Source organism: Oryctolagus cuniculus, chromosome 1, assembly GCF_051225735.1.
Source record: "Oryctolagus cuniculus isolate XC-2025 breed Fujian yellow rabbit chromosome 1, ASM5122573v1, whole genome shotgun sequence".
Taxonomy (NCBI): Eukaryota; Metazoa; Chordata; class Mammalia; order Lagomorpha; family Leporidae; genus Oryctolagus; species Oryctolagus cuniculus.
Window position 1 is genome coordinate 173873740 of NC_142867.1, and position 17041 is coordinate 173890780.

General features: G+C 37.7%; 1 pseudogene; it reads left to right on the plus strand.

Moving 5' to 3' along the window:
- Positions 1 to 16388, plus strand: part of LOC108178081 (ret finger protein-like 4A-like protein 1 pseudogene) — a 28771-nt pseudogene extending 12383 nt beyond the window's left edge.
- Positions 16389 to 17041: the final 653 nt, after the last annotated feature.

A 17041-nucleotide genomic window follows, 5' to 3' on the forward strand; every position in this document is an offset into this window, starting at 1 on the left:
AATATTTAATTAAACTGATAATCCTATTCATCTATTTTTCTTTCATAAAAAGTATGTTTGGTTTTAGGTCTTAAAATTTACCCTCAGAGCCAGCATTGTGGATCAGTGGCATCCCATATGGGAGCCAGTTCAAGTCTCAGCTGCTCTACTTCTGATTCATCTCCCTGCTAATATGCCTTGGAGAGCAATGGGAGATGGCCCAAGTACTTGGCCACTGCACTCACATGGGAAACCTTGTTGGAGTTCCTGGCTCCTGGCTTCATCTTGGCCCAGACCCAGCCATTGCAGCCATCTGCGGAATGAATCAGCAGATGGAAGAGTGCACGCTCTCTCTCACTCTCTCTTTCTTCCTCTCTCTGTCTGTTGCTGTTTCTCTGAGTGTAACTGTCTCTCAAGTAAATAAATAAAATCTTTAAAAAAATTTACCCTCAAGTTTAAGGACATAGGTTTTCACACACACACACACACACACACACACACACACAGATATAGCCAGGAAGGTTTACATTTTTGGAACTTATATTAGCTAATGATAAACTTTGAGATGTTTGAGGGGAAAACACAAGATCTGTGTATAGGTTTCATTTGTGTGTGTTTGTGTGGGGGTGTGCATACACACAAGAATGCACCAATTGTATCAGCACCATTTGCAGACCATTCTTGCTTCTTTAAATTTCCTTTATCTTTGTCAAAAACTCTTTGTGAATGTTTATCTGGTTCTATGTCGCAGTTTTCTACTCTGTTCCATTGATCTGTATATCCATATCTTCATCAGTCCTATACTATCTTGAGCACTGTAGTTTCATACTAAGCATTGATATTAGATAATATAAGCCCTCCAACTTTGTTCTTCTATTCTGAATCTTTTGCCTTTCCATATAAATTATAGAATTGGTTTGTTGACTTCCACATAATATCACGCTGAGATTTTACTGGAACTGTATTAGATCTAAATATCAAGCTGGATTTTCTTTTACCAATATAGAGTAAGAAAAGGAAATGATTTCATTTTATATTCATTCTTTTTCCAACTCTCTTCCTTTCATTATGAATTTACCAATTTTCTTTATGCCTGAAATATTTCTTTTACATTTCTCATAGATTGATCTAATGATAACAAATTTCCTCAGGCTTTGTTTGTAGATTAAGTCTTTGTTTCTCTTTCCTTTTTGAAGGATGATTTTTCTTCTCACTGAATTCTATGTTGGTGACTTTGTCTTTCAATAGTTTTAAATATTTCATGTCAGTCTCTTGCTACATGCATGATTTCTGAGTAGAAGTCATCTTGTTGAGTTATGGGTCCAAGAATTTTCCCAATTAGTCCACAAAAGACAGTTACAGATGCAAAGGCAAGAGGTTTTATTGTTTTATTTTATTGCCAGCTAGTTGGGGCTCCCACTGACACATACAGTATAGCACAGTGCAGGGGTGAGAAGCCCCGCCTCTTTCTTTCTCAGCGATTTTATATGCTTGAGTAAACAAGTACATCTGTCATCACACACATATGCTAGTTTTTTATTTTTATATGGCAATTACCTAAATTTGAGCATTTTATTGGTGTATCTCAGCAGTCTGGGGACTATGCATCACACAAGGAAGTGGTTACACAAGGAAGTGGTCACACAAGGAAGTGGGAGACCATTAATTTCAGGAAGTATTTACTAAGTTTTGTTTTTCTAAGAATTGGGCCTTCCCGTCTTCCTGGAGTTTGTGAGGCCTGCCTTGGAGGTACAATTACCCCTCCCCCTTTTCTTATGCTGGGCATCCTGCATTAAGTCATTGAGCAAGCAGCGCAAAACATAAGCAAAAAAGCAATTAATATTCAGCATCAGTTAGTTCTAGATTTTTTTCATTTCAACAATCTGTGATTCCTATCCTATATTCTCTAAAGGTAAAGCCCACCTCAAAACTCTGGTTTCTTTCAAGATCTTCTGTTTTTGTTTGTTGTTAAACAATTTTAATATGGTATGCCTTCATAGGTCTTTATTTTTCTCCTTTTGTTTGTTCTTTCTGGTGTTTACTGGATATCTGGAGTATGTGACTCATTAGAAGTATTTTTTTTAAAGAGAACAATGAATGACATGAAGTTCACAATAGATGTTTTTGAATATATTGTTGTGACTTAATTCTTAAGGCTCCCTGACACTAGCAGGGAGTATCACTACCAGAGGTGTATTATCTCTAAATCTGATGGGTGCTGAAAACCTTGACTTTAAGTAAAATGAATACCAAGGTAATTTTGTAAGCTGCATTGTTCAGTTATCTTTTCTAAAGTATCAATTTTTTTAAAGGGAAAAGCATTGCAAAATAAAACTTTAGGGTGAATTGGCAATTCAAAGACTGAAGATGAACTTTTTTTCTAGGATGACTGCAAAAAAAAAAATCTAGAATCATAGAAATAAACCAACTAGCTCTATGATTGAATATGATCAGGGCTGGCGCTGCGGCTCACGAGGCTAATCCTCCGCTTACAGCGCCGGCACCCCAGGATCTAGTCCGGGTCAGGGTGGCGGATTCTGTCCTGGTTGCTCCTCTTCCAGTCCAGCTCTCTGCTGTGGCCCGGGAAGGCAGTGGAGATGGCCCAAGTGCTTGGGCCCTGCACCCACATGGGAGACCAGGAGGAAGCACCTGGCTCCTGGCTTCGGATCAGTACAGTGTTGGCCATAGCGGCCCTTTGAGGGGTGAACCAACGGAAGGAAGACCTTTCTCTCTGTCTCTCTCTCTCACTGTCTAACTCTGCCTGTCAAAATAAATAAATAAATAAATAAATAAATACATAAAATAAAAATCAAACAATAATCTTTAAAAAAGAATATGATCAGGAAGAAATAATTAATCATTCAACATATATTTATGAAGCTCCCTCTTGGTAACTAGCATTTACTACAGCAATTTCTTCTACTCACATAAAAAAAACGTATAATTTAACCTTATCTATCAAGCAGATAACTATCTATTCCTTGAACTCTTTGTCAAAGATGAAAAAACTGGTACAATTATGAATGATGAAATTCACAAAAGTTGTGAGACACTTTTCAGAGCAGCTGCTGTTTTAGACTCAATTTTATTGTCCAGCAAGTTATTTTCTAATGGATATCTTCTGGGAAACAATTAAATTTGTCAGATCTGTTTCTTAACCTTAATTGTCGTTATCATTACTGTCAATAGTTATAATTTTTTCTAGCAATATACCCTGTGAAAATCTGAAGATACCCATAAATAAAGGGTAAATATATAATACTTTGGGTTATACAATTGACATTGTAGCACACAAAAAATACTTTCTTAGGTGTTTCAATTGCTGTCAGTTTTGAAGCTGTTTGCTTCATATGTTTATTTATTCATCTTAAATAGTGAAGGTCTAAAAAGCAAGAGAGGACATGATTGGCTTATACAAGGAGCAGATTTTCATTGGTACAATTATGAATCTATTTGAAATGCCTTTCTTGGCTCCCATTTTGGGCTATTCTTGGCAGGATTAAAGGATTTCAATCTGGATTAAAGGATTAGGTAACTCATAAACTGGCGTTTCATCTTAGAAAAGAAAGAAACATGTTCATTTAGATTCTTTTTGTCAAGGGATGAATGGCTATTTATTCCTCACAAGCATGTTTTTTTTTCACTTACGCTAAGCTGACAATGCATTCATGTTTTTTCTTGTCTTTTTCTGGGTTGATCCTCTGTTCACCTTTTATACTGAGTACTTGAATAATGTCTTAGGGACTAAGAAAAGAACATCACAATAGGGTTAAGCAGCACCACTTCAGGATGATAGTGTTCTTAGGCAATCATTGTTGTAAATCAGAAGAATTGAGATTGCAAACATAGAAAAAGAAAAATGAATAAAAGTGCGAGTATACTGTGATCATCAAAAAATATAATACGAGAAGGCATACTTGTTATGTCAAGGTCTATTTCCACAAGTGATTTATAAAATGACACAGTTAACGATGTTCATTTCCTTTTCATTCTTTTTAAATTTGTTACTTATATTATATGTTTTTGAAAGACAGAGAGGCTGAGTGTCAACTCCCAGTCATTGGTTCAATCCCTAGATGGTCACAATAGCCAAGGCTGGGTCAGGCCAAAACCATGATCTGGGAAGTTAATCCAGGTCTCCAATATCAGTGGTCACAGATACTTCAACCACTCCTTGCTGCCTTTTGTAGTACACAGGAGCAGAAATGCTGGAATCTTGAATGGAGTTGCGCAGGAATTCCAGGTAGGGGATGTGGACATCACAACAGGTAGTTTTATCACTGTAACCTCTCTGTTCTTTTTTTTTTAATATTTATTTACTTGAGAGGTAGAGTTACAGTAGACAGAGAGGGGCAGAGACAGAGAGAGTGGTCTTCCATCTGCCGGTTCACTTCCCAAATGGCTGCAATGGCTGGAGCTTTGCTGATCCGAAGCCAGGAACCAGGACCTTCTTCCAGGTCTCCCACGTGGTTACAGGGACCCAAGGACTTGGGCCATCTTCTACTGCTTTCCCAGGCCATAGCAGAGAGATGGATTGGAAGTGGATAGCCAGGACTAGAACTGGCACCCATATGGGATGCTGATGCCGCAGGCAGAGAATTAACTTACTGTACCACAGCGTTGCACCTCTCTCCTTATTAATGAACAGGTCTCAGATGTCTATCAAGCATAGCCTAGCAACCAAGCTAGCAACTTGGTTGGGCAATAGTGTTGAGCTGTTTAGCATCCAGTCTAAGGAGATTCCTCCAAGGTGAAATCTCTTTTCCTTTGCATCATATTCCTATACTGTTTCTATGCCAGGGTTTGACTCTCCTATGGCAGAAATCTCATAAGCCAACGATGGAGAAATGGAGAATCTCATAAAACTACATAGCAGTTTATTTCTGAAAAGCCCCATACTAGAGTGATATATCCATGAAAAGTAATACTGATGCATTTCTAATTCTGTTAATTCAAATTATTCTGCCTTTTGTCCTTTTCTTCATCACTCTTAGACCTGTCTCTTCCCAAAACATTCTATTTAAAAATGATTCACCTGCTATCTTGTCTCATGTAGTCCCAGTTTTTTCTCTTAGTTCATCCCAAATTTCAATCCCAAAAGACCACACTGGCAGCTAACCTCTGGGCATGGCCTCCAGGAGGACCTAGATACCTATTTCCATTTCTGTGTTTATCCTCACACTTACCTGCCTATGTAGTTAGAAAAAAAGTATATTAGCATGTAGAAAAAAAACTATTGCTAACTGAAATCATAGGTTCTTTAAGAAGTAGAAATTCAGCTTAGAAATGCATGGACATGGCAGCCAGACACTTTAATTCACCTGGTTTACTCCCCAAATGGCTTAAGAGCCAGGACTGAATCAAGCCAGGAGTTGGAGTCCAGAACTGCATCTGGGCCTCCTATGTGAGTGGCCAGGGCCCAAGTTCTTAGACCATCACCTGCTGCTTTCCCAGCAGAATCAGCATGCAAATGGATTGGAAGTAGAGCAGGTGGGACTTGAATCAGCACACCAATATGAGATGCCAGCATCAAAGCAGTGGCTTAATTCACTGTACCCCAATGTACGCCCTTATGGTAATATTTTTAAGATTATGAATTAGAAGGCAACAATTATTTTGTGGTTTCACATTTTAGTTTTCAAATATTTTATAATTTAAAAACTTTTTAAAATTTAATTGAAAATTTAACAGGCAAAGAAAATTACACCAATTTATGTAGTATCGTAATGTTTTGATATATGTACATACTGACTAATGTTCAATCAGGATAAATATCTTTTCAAACATTTAACAATTCTTTATATTAAAAATATGCAAAATACTATCTGCTAATTTTTAAATGGAGAAATATATGGTATATTAAATTATCTACAGTTACTCTACTGTTCAATAAATCCCAACTTAATTCTATCTACTTATAATTTAATGAACCTTTCCCCTTCTCTCTACCCTCTTCACTCCTCAGCCTCTGGTAACTACCATTATATTTTTATTTTTATTTATTTTATTTTATTTTATTTTTTTTTTTTGACAGGCAGAGTGGACAGTGAGAGAGAGAGACAGAGAGAAAGGTCTTCCTTTGCCGTTGGTTCACCCTCCAATGGCCGCCGCGGCCGGCGTGCTGCGACCAGCGCACCGCGCTGATCCGATGGCAGGAGCCAGGAGCCAGGTGCTTTCCTGGTCTCCCATGGGGTGCAGGGCCCAAGCACCTGGGCCATCCTCCACTGCACTCCCGGGCCATAGCAGAGGGCTGGCCTGGAAGAGGGGCAACCGGGACAGAATCCGGCGCCCCGACCGGGACTAGAACCCGGTGTGCCGGCGCCGCTAGGCGGAGGATTAGCCTAGTGAGCCGCGGCACCGGCCTATATTTTTAATTCAATGAGATCATCTTTTTTAGACACCACATATGAGTGAGGTCATGTGATATTTGTCTTTCCATGCTTGGTTTATTTCACCTAACATAATGACTTTCAGTTCTGTCTGTGTTGTTGCACATAATATTTCATCTTTTTATGACTGAGTAGTATTCCATTATGTATATATGTCTCTTTTTTATCTATTCGTTAGTGGATGGACATTTAGATTGTTTCTAGCTCTAGGCTATTGTGAATAGTGCTGCAATAAACATTGTAGAGTGAACATGTTTTTGTTGTGTCTTCATACTGTTTTCCACAATGGATATCCTAATTTAAACTCTTACCAATGATGAACAAGGGCCCTTTTTTCTCTACACCTTTGCCAACACATACTATATTTCATGTCTGTGATAACAGCCAAAATATCTGTGATTTTGATTTGCATTCTCTGATGAGAGATGTTGAGTAAGTTTTTGTATCTACCTACTGGCTATTTGCATGTCTTCTTTTGAGAAATGTCTGTTTAGATTTATAGTCCACTGTATCTTGGCCTTTTGGCTAACATCAAGTATAGGTCTACTGCCCATTTTTATTGATTTTCTTTTTTGCTATTGAATTCTTTCAGTTACTTATGTATTCTAACTATTAACTTATCATATGAAAAGTTTTCAAATATTTTCTCACATTCATAGGTTGTCTGTTTACTGTGATGATTATTGCCTTGCTATCTAGCAGCACTTTAGTTTGATTAAATCCATTAGTCTATATTTACTTCTGATGGCCATGCTTTTAGGATTTTATCCAAAAAATTACTGTCCCTTCCAAAGTCCTAAAGCATTTCCTCTCCTAATAAATTCAAAGTTCTAGATCCTAATCTTGGGTCTTTAATTCTTTTTTTTTTTTTTGACAGGCAGAGTGGACAGTGAGAGAGAGAGACAGAGAGAAAGGTCTTTCTTTTTGCCATTGGTTCACCCTCCAATGGCCGCCATGGCCAGTGCGCCGCGGCTGGCGTACCGCGCTGATCCTATGGCAGGAGCCAGGTATTTATCCTGGTCTCCCATGGGGTGCAGGGCCCAAGTACTTGGCCATCCTCCACTGCACTCCCTGGCCACAGCAGAGAGCTGGCCTGGAAGAGGGGCAACTGGAACAGAATCCGGTGCCCCGACCGGGACTAAAACCTGGTGTGCCGGCGCCGCAAGGCGAAGGATTAGCCTAGTGAGCCACGGCGCCGGCTTTAATTCATTTTGAGGTGCTTTGGAACATGGTGAGAAGTAGGGTTCTTGTTTCATTCTTTTGGAAATGGATATCTGATTTTCCCAGCACTATTTATTGAAAAAATGCTCTTGGTATAGTGGGTACTATTAAACTATAACTGCCTTTTCATTAAAATATTTAATATATAACTTCATAAATATTTGAATAGCTTCACTTGGCATATTTGCAATTCTGTTAATTAAAATTATTTTGCATTTTCTTTACACTTTTGGTGTTCTTCTTCAATACTTCTGACCAACTTGTGATGTGAGGAAACAAATTACAATTCTATTTGCTTAATATGACGTGGATATATATATATATATATATATATCAGCAAATATATTTTATGTTTCTTAAAATAACCCATATTGTTTTCTATTTATTTCCAGTGCAACATACTTTCTTTTCCTAGAAAAGTAGAAATATTTCTAAAAGAACCTCAGGGCTTCCCCTAGAAAAATCTAATTAAATGTGTCAGTTGGCATCATAGATAAAAGCAAAGTAAAACAAAATGTAAAAACCTAAAGTTACTGAAAGAAGAAAAGATAACATCAATTTAAATAAATTTTAAGGAAAAATACAGATAGAGATGTGGTTCTAGTTGTTGTTAGTAATTAACTCATGTTCCTCCCATCCTTTACTACTTTAATGCACTGCGGCTCTAGTTAATCAATATTAGCATCATTGTAAGAGAGCTGTTCAAGGCTGCTGGGACCATTTTATATGCCAGTGAGCAGCAGACAGGCCTTATCCAGTGATTGACAGATATAAATACACCAGCTTCCTTGCTTATGATTGAACCAACACTGGGTCCCCAGAGCTCTGAAGTAGGGTTGAACCAAAATAATTCTCTGCAGGAGTTTACTTAATACAACATCCTGCCTTCTTTACCTCTTTCACTTAATTCCACTGCTTCAGCTACCTACTGTTTTTCCCTGGGAACACTTCCTAACAAATCACTTTCTAAAATTCCTCAGGAATCTGCCTTTGGGAAACCAACCGATATACAAGTGACAATTGATTTAGTCCAGGCGATAAAGTGGTCAACTTGGTTTGTACAGAGGAATTTACTGAGCAGTGAAATAATCCATCCTGCAGAACACCTGAAGATCTCAGTATTTGGAGACATCTGACAAACAAGGTTAATGCAGCAAGACAAAAAGTATATTGACTGAAAATCTATTTTAAAAGTACTTGGACCTTCAAATGTCACATTCTAATGCATTTATATACTGCTGAAAACTGGCTTAAGACTTGGAGCTACTAGACATTATAGAAAACCGGAAGGGTAGGGATTAACCGAAGAGCTATATTAAAAATATACAATCCTGATATATATTTTCCTCCCTAATTCCCAGAAAGTCAGAAGCCAAGTATATAATATCCACTCCAACTGTATACCCTGCCAAAGTTAAGAAAGTTTAATTTTGACAAAATAAATAAATCTAAGGAAAATAATTTCTGATACTAACAGTCAAAAATATTTCATTAAAAATGTACTATTGTCATGTAAACACCACCAAGTGACCGGTTCTGACAGTGCCATCAACTCACTCTGGATAAGAAATGAAAGCTAAGGATCCACAGGAATCTAGGGAAATCTTCCACTAAAAAGAGGGGCCAACACAAACAAGTTTAAAAAAGAGAGATGGATGTCTGATGCAGCAGTTGTGATGCTGCTTGGAACACCTGTATCCCATGTTGGACTGCCTCGGTCTGAATCCCAGCTCCACTCCTGACTCTAGCTGCTTGTTAGTGCAGACCTTGGGAGACAGCAAGTGGTATCCCAAGGACGTGGGGCCTTGCTACCCACCTGGAAAATCTCAATGGAGTTCCTGGTACCTGGTATCATCCTGGCCCATTGCCAACTCTTTTGGATATTTGTTCAAACCAAGAAATGGAAAATCTCTCTCTCTCCGTCTCTGTCCCTTTCCTTTCAAATAATAAAATTATATAAACAAAATGACAGAAAGAAAGCCTTAGAAATAGTGATAAAGGAAATTAATTTGCCTTGAGGATAAATGGAATGTTTCATAAAATCACAAATAATAGTATACTATAAATAAAATATTTCTGGATATTTATAACATCTTTTGTGGTATCCAAAATTATCAAAAATTTAGATTTATTAAATTTATTAAATTTTGAACCCTTGTATGTTTGCCTTGGCAAGGTCAGACCAAATGATTTCATGAGACTTTTATCCACTGCAGGTGTGATATCCCCCACCCCTGGTCTAATTAAACATATGAAGGGGCAGTTGCCTATTTAAATTCATGTCAATTTTATTTTATCTTTTCTTTTTATCTTCTCTTTTTCTTTTTCTCCTGATTATTAATTTTCTTTACTTTTTTGCTGGAAAAAAAATAATTGAAAGGAGTATCTATTTCTTAAGTAGAAGAAATACCTGTTTTAAAGTAGCCACTGGTATATTAAATTGAACTTGGGACATATGCTAGAAACACAAGTTGGTGTCATAATGTGCCTCCGGTCCTGTGGGAAACTTTTGTAACTCAGCAGGCTATGAAGATCATCATAAATTCTTACGACAGTAATCCAGAAACTGCTAATGATTGCATGTTAAAGATGTGCAGGGTCAGCAAAGAAAGACTAATGACAAGCATGAAGAAGATGGAAATCATGGCCTGTCTGCACAAGAGGATCTTTGCATGCAGACTATGGTTTTCAGGCTTAAAAGTTGTCAAGAAGCTCCTTTGCCACATATTCCAAATGATGCACTGATTAAGAAAGGTCAGTATGTCTTTTGGGAAGTTGACAGTCGTGATATAGTAACTATGCAAAGCTGCAAGTCTCAGGAGTAGTATTTGTGTCTAATCTATATGGTCACAGGAAATATAACTGCCAAGAATGCCATATTCATCATCTTGAGTAGTTTTATCAGCACTACCTGATGTCGTACTTAGAAGAAAAATCACCAAAAATTTGCTTGGCCATTCAATCATGTATCCTCTGTGAAATGTGCTTGGGGCAAACTGTGTGCCTGGTGCTCAGATAATAAAGGTGAAAAAAGATACTATCCTTGCCCTTATTGTGCTCAAAAATAAAAGGGAAAACAGATAAAGAAAATTGTATAATGTAATGTGATAATTGTTATAGTAGAGAAGTAAAATCAAAATTTTGGGGGAGCACTAAATTGGAATTGCCAAGAAGTATGTATCCATAGCCTATTATTAAAGAAGAACCTCTAAGAGATACATTCAGAGACACTTAATTATACATGAGAAAACAAAAAAAAAAAAAAGTAGCTCCAAATTCTTTATACTAACAACACTAGTACTAAAACCTTTGAATTCTGATTCTAATGCTATTGCTTTTCTACTATACTATGCAAAGAGCATTTCATCACTTACTAATCATAGAAATATTTATTATGAGCCTGTTACAAACAATGACTTTTTCTAGAATCTGGTAATAACACTGCAAACAAAAATAGACTTATTTTTCTCTGAGAGCTTATGCTCTGTAAGAGCAGGCATATATTATTCAAATAAATATGTAAGAACTAGAGGTCAGCTTCCAGTTTGGGAAGTACGATTCTAACACCAGCCCTCCAGTCAATCACCCCTTCACAACCTGCACCAAACACAAAAAGCAGCTACTCGAATGTTCTGCAGATTGAAATATGCACACAAACTTTGAGGGAAGTCCAAACACAGCAAATGGGATTGGAGCAGAGTGACTCTCTTGCTTTTGCAATTTTAGCCAGAGGAAAAGCAATGGTCCCTTCTCAACTCAGAACAGCTAAACCTCTATGAGAAAACTTTCAATCTTTCTGGCTTTGAAAAAAAGAAAGCCTCAAGGGTCATACTCACAAGAAACTGAGGAAACAATCTCAAAGAAAGTGCTCCAAAGTAGAGGCCCCAGGTTTCTGTAGTTAATTTCAGCCAAGGAGCTGGCAGGCCTTGTATAATAAACACTACAAGATAAGGTAAAAATATAAGAGAGTTCATCTTCCTCCCAGTGTAAACGAGACACGTTCTGCATTTTTTTAAACAAAGGCCACTATGCTGGAAGAAACAAAATAAAACAAAACATACTTTGGAAAACTCTAATAAAATCCACATCCATTACAATACAGATAAAATTAGAAATTTTATCCAGATAAAATTAAAAATTATTTGACAGATAAAGAAGCAGGTCTAGATAAAATTAAAAATATTTGACATATAAAGAACCAGGAAAATTCGACCCCTTGAAGAGAAAAGAAGCAGAGTGCAATGTTGAGATAACTCAGCTATCAGAGCTCAAGGACTTTTGTAGATAGTATCACTGGGCCCAAGGAATGAAAATAAGAACTGCAATGATTGAGAGATATATAATCTCAGAAAAGAAATAGAAAATATTTTAAAGGAAACAAATAGAAACCGACCATGGCCTTGAAGATGCACTAAAATTATTTAATCTGAAGAACAGAGAGGAAAATGATAGGATAAAAGTGGTCAGGAATGCACAGACATAAGTGGAATTAAATTCTAAAATACACGTGAAGTTCCAAAATGACAGAAGACAAGTGATCCAACAACTTCTTTGTTGAGACAAAATAGTTTTAAGAAATTCAATGAACACCACTTTGGATAAATATGATGAAAACTATGTCCTGACATACTGCAATCAAATAATTAAAAATAAAGGTAAAGAATAAAACTTCAATTCATCTAGAACAGACCAACATATTGCAGTTTTTTGAGGAAAACATTATTTGGCTGACAGTGGATTTCTCAGGAGAATTCATGGAGACACTAATATAATAGTCCAATATCTTTAAAGAACTGAAAGAAACAAAAAATCAAACCAGAATTCCATTTCAGCAAAATGTCTTTCAAAAATAAAGATGGAATGGATATTAGGCACAGTGGTTAAGAAAACTCTTGAGACAGCCGCATTCCATATGAGTAGCTCCTCTGCTTCCAATTTAACTTCCTGTAATGCATCTGTAAGGTAACAGACGTAAAGTAACTTGGGTTCCTGCCATCCACTTTACAGATTCAGATTAGGTCCTGGGCTCTTGGCTTGATACTGGCCCTGGACCTGTTGTGAGCATTTGGGAAATAATCCAGAAGTTAGATCTCTGTGTGTCTGTCTCTCTGTCTTTAAAATAAACATAAATAAGTAAATGCATAAATAAACCAGAATAAAGTCAATATAAAGACATTTCAAATAAAGAGAAGCAATAATTATATATAAGTTCTTTCAGTAAGTAGATGAGGATTTAGTTTTTAAGCTGTTTTAATAGTATGTTGTAATTCTAAGAAAATATTCTTCATGACATGGGCATAAACTTTTGTAACAAAATATTTCCTTTTAATTCAATGGTAAATATCTTTCATTTTAGGAATGCAAAGTTTAAGATAAGAAACCAAATGTAGGCATTTTGCCATATTAATACAATAATGGGGAAAATATATGAGTTTTGCAACAGAAGCAGAAAAATAATTAAACTAAGTTCAACATCTAGTTTTATTAAGCACCTATGGTGTGTTAATTATATAGTGGTTCTTTCTCGGCCTAATAAGATATTTTGGAAAAATCTACAGCTGGTATTCATATTAAGAAGATAAATGCCACAATAAGGGAAGATTTGGACACTTCTCAGAAGAACTGAAAAGTGTATGAAATGTGTGTGTGACAGTTTCTCATCAGGGATATGCAAATGAAAACCACAACAAACAGTACAATACTCCATTTAGAATGCTTAAAATTAAAAAAATTGACAAAGTTTAGTACTGGTGAGTATACAGAATCAATTGAATACTCATTAACTGCTGATATGAATATTAGATATTAACAGCATTGGAAAAGTAAGTAACCTGGGAGTTCCTTATGTTACATTTTGACCCATCATAAAATACAATACAAATTCTCATTTTAAAAACATTTATTTATTTACTTGAGAGAGAGGGAAAAGCATAAAGATAGGTCTTCCACCAGGTGGTTCATTCCCCAAATGGCCACAATGGCTGGAGCTGGGCCAATCCAAAGCCAGTACCCAGTAGCTTCTTCTTAGTCTCCCATGCGGTTGCAGGGGCCCAAGCACTTATACTGCTTTTCCAGGCCACCAGCAGGGAGCTGGATCAGAAGTGGAGTAGTCGGAACTCAAACCGGTGCCCATGTGGGATGCCAGCACTTCAAGCAGATACTTAACCCACTACACCACACCGCTGGTCCCACAATGCAAACTCTTTATCCAGGAGACATAAAAACATACCTCAATCAAGTTGAAAAATAAAGACAATACATAGATAGAAAAATAAATGACTGAGAATCAGGAGTCTTGATTTTTGTAGGTTCAAAATTCTCTTTTAAGGCCACTTTTAACTAAGCAAGTAGACTGGCCAACATTTTCTAGCATTATACCATGTAGAGGGGTACATAGTAATTACAAAACTTATATCAATTCATCATGAGCAACAGCGAATCCAATAAGTAAGTCAAAAATGGAAAAAAATAACCAGAAGTCTCCTAGAATACAGATGCTAAAAGATAAATGTTAATTGTCCAGAAACACATAAGATGCAATGAAGAGAGAGGATCAAAAACAAGGCATGAGGTTGAAAGAGAATTTGCATTTACTAAGAACAGGGAATCCTTGAGAGGAAAACACACACCTCGGGATAAAGCCACACATTTCTATTTAGGTAAGAAATATGTGGTACATCCAGCCCAAAGCTTAATTTACCAGGCAAAGAGCAAGATCAGAACATTACTGAATTAACAGGGCGTTTTGCACAGCCATTGTCAATTGGGATGCTTGAGTTTGAGTCCCAGATCCACTTCAAGTACTTTGGTCTCTGCCACACAAATGGGAGAGCTGGATTGAGTTCCAGGCTCTTGGCTTCCTCCAGACCCACACTGAGCTGTGGCAGGTGCTTGGGGAGTGAACCAGGCAATAGGGACTCTCTCTTGCTCTACACCACCAACCTCTCCCCACTCTGTGTCTTTTAAATAATAAAAATAAATAAATAAATTTTCAAAGTGAAGAATGGAAGATAATAGAATTATAACATCTTATTTATTCAGAGACAACAAGGGAACGAATGAGAAGACATCCAGTAGGTTAAACTAAAACAAGAGGTTGCAGGGGAAAATTTGAAAAGCTCAAGAACCCATAAGCAGGTGAGTCAGTCCCTAATTTGGTTTTTAGTGCAAAAAGGAAAGTCAAACACAAAGACCTGGAAGATCATGTGTTTGTGTGTGTGTGTGTGTGTGTGCCTATTTTAGTTATCCAGAGAAATGTAAATCATTGTGTTTCTTCCAAGCAGTGACAAAGAATCTGAATCATTGAAGTAGTGTATCTATGCCTTCTCTGAGTAATGCCACACTGCTCTAGTCATTGGACCTGAATAAAAACATGGAGAATTATTAAAAAAATTATAGGCTTTCAAATACAGAAAGAGGAAAATTGAAAAAAAAAAAGAAAGAACACAAATGGAAGCTTATTTAAAAGCTTGAATTCTTGAGAAGGGACCTCTGCCCAAATACATATCTTTCTTCTGTATTTGAGTGACTATTGTGCTCTGCTATAAAGACAACAGTGTTTTGGAGCAAAAATAAATCAATTGGCAGAAAAAAAGGGATTGATATTGTCCCCACTTAGTGTAGGGAAATTTAATAATTAATTATATCATGAGGATTTTGATAAAAAAATTAGTTGAGTTGAAAAGTTTCAATTCTAAGACAATAAATGATTTGGAAATAGAGTATTAGTAAAGAAAGCAGTGATAGTAGTAGTAGAACTTAAGAGAAATAGAAAAAAAAAAACTCCACAAGAAACAGAGAAAAATATTGAAACTATATTAGACCTATTCTGCATCCAACACGCAGCAAGAGCTGTTGGGGATGCGCTGGAGGCAGAGAGAGCTGAGCGGGGCCAGCACACGAGGGTTCCCATCTCCCCGCATCCACACCAGCACTTCTGACCGTTCACCTTGCTGACACCAGCACCCGACAGGCAGTAGCCACGGCGGACCGCTTTAAAGAGGCATGTAGATGTCCTTTCAGCTCCGCTCACCTCCAAAAACCCGTGTATCTGATGTGTGGTTACACCTGCTGCCTGCGATGCGCCGACTCACTGCAAAGGGAGCCCGACGGGGAGGGTCTCCTGTGCCCTGGCTGCTCTGTGGTCTCTCAGGAGCAGGACATCAAAGCCTGCTTTCCAGCTGAGGGAGCTGGTGGACGCCATCAAGGAGCTGGAGCCCCATAGGAGTGCCATTCTGTATATGAACCCAAGGACGCTCAAGTTCCAAGTGGATGTGACCTGGGATGAGGACACGGCCAACAACTGCCTGGTCTTTTCGGAGGACCGGAAAACCGTTCACTGTGGACTCTCCCCACGGACTCGGAGAGAGTGTCCTGAGAGATTCGACTACTCGTTGTGCGTCCTGGACTCCCTGGGATTCACTTCTGGACGCCATTACTGGGAGGTGGACGTGGGAAGCAGCAGAAAAATGGGACGTGGGGGTCTGTAGAGAGTCAGCTAATCGCAAGGGGCCGGTAGAGCTGTCTTCAGAACACGGCTTCTGGACCTTGAGTTTGAGAGACGATGACCTCTTCTGTGCCAGCACCGTGCCTTTGACTCGTCTCTTTCTGGAGCCCAGGTTAAACCGAGTGGGGATTTTCGTGGACTTGGATATTGGGATAATTTCCTTTTGTAACGTGGCCGACGGAGCCTCTCCCTTCACGTTCACCAAAATCTCTCCCCAAGGGCCTCTGCGCCCATTCTTTGCTCCGGCAGACATAGCCCGTGGTGACGAAGTCTTCCTGCGTGTTGTCCCGTGACGAGTCCACTTTTAGTTTACTGACTTATCCTGGTCAAGATAAATAAACGTTGTCTACCAAGCTTAAAAAAACACATACATGGGAAGAACATGGGTGATGTTTTCCTTCTACATCCCTGTTCATATACCGCACTACTTGTAAGGCATCAGAAATAGGCTAGTTATCCTTCCGTAATTGAATCTTATCACAGATTAAAGGGGCGTTAGTAGACAGTTTCAAGTAGATTAGTATCAATTCTAGTATTCCTGTGATTTATACAATATATGTATATTTGTGGACAAACAATGAATGTGTAGGTTGGGAAGATAGAGATTGGAGACATTCCTAAATTGTTAGTAATGAACTCAATCTTTAAGTTTATAGTTAATTAAATTGTGATCTATAACTCTTACCATCAGTCTTTATTATGTTGGAATGGAGCTCAAATGCACCATAACTTAAATCAGAAATTGTATCCAAATAAATTGAAACAAAGAACATGACATTGGTGACCTGAGGTGACACCAACAAAGACAGGACAGTAACTTTAAAAATAATTGCTAACTTGAACATAACCATAACTCATACAGTCAGTGATTTCAATGTCATTGCATTCAAGTACAGTTTAGGAGGGTGAGATGCAATTACATAATTTTAAATTCTAATCATGAATA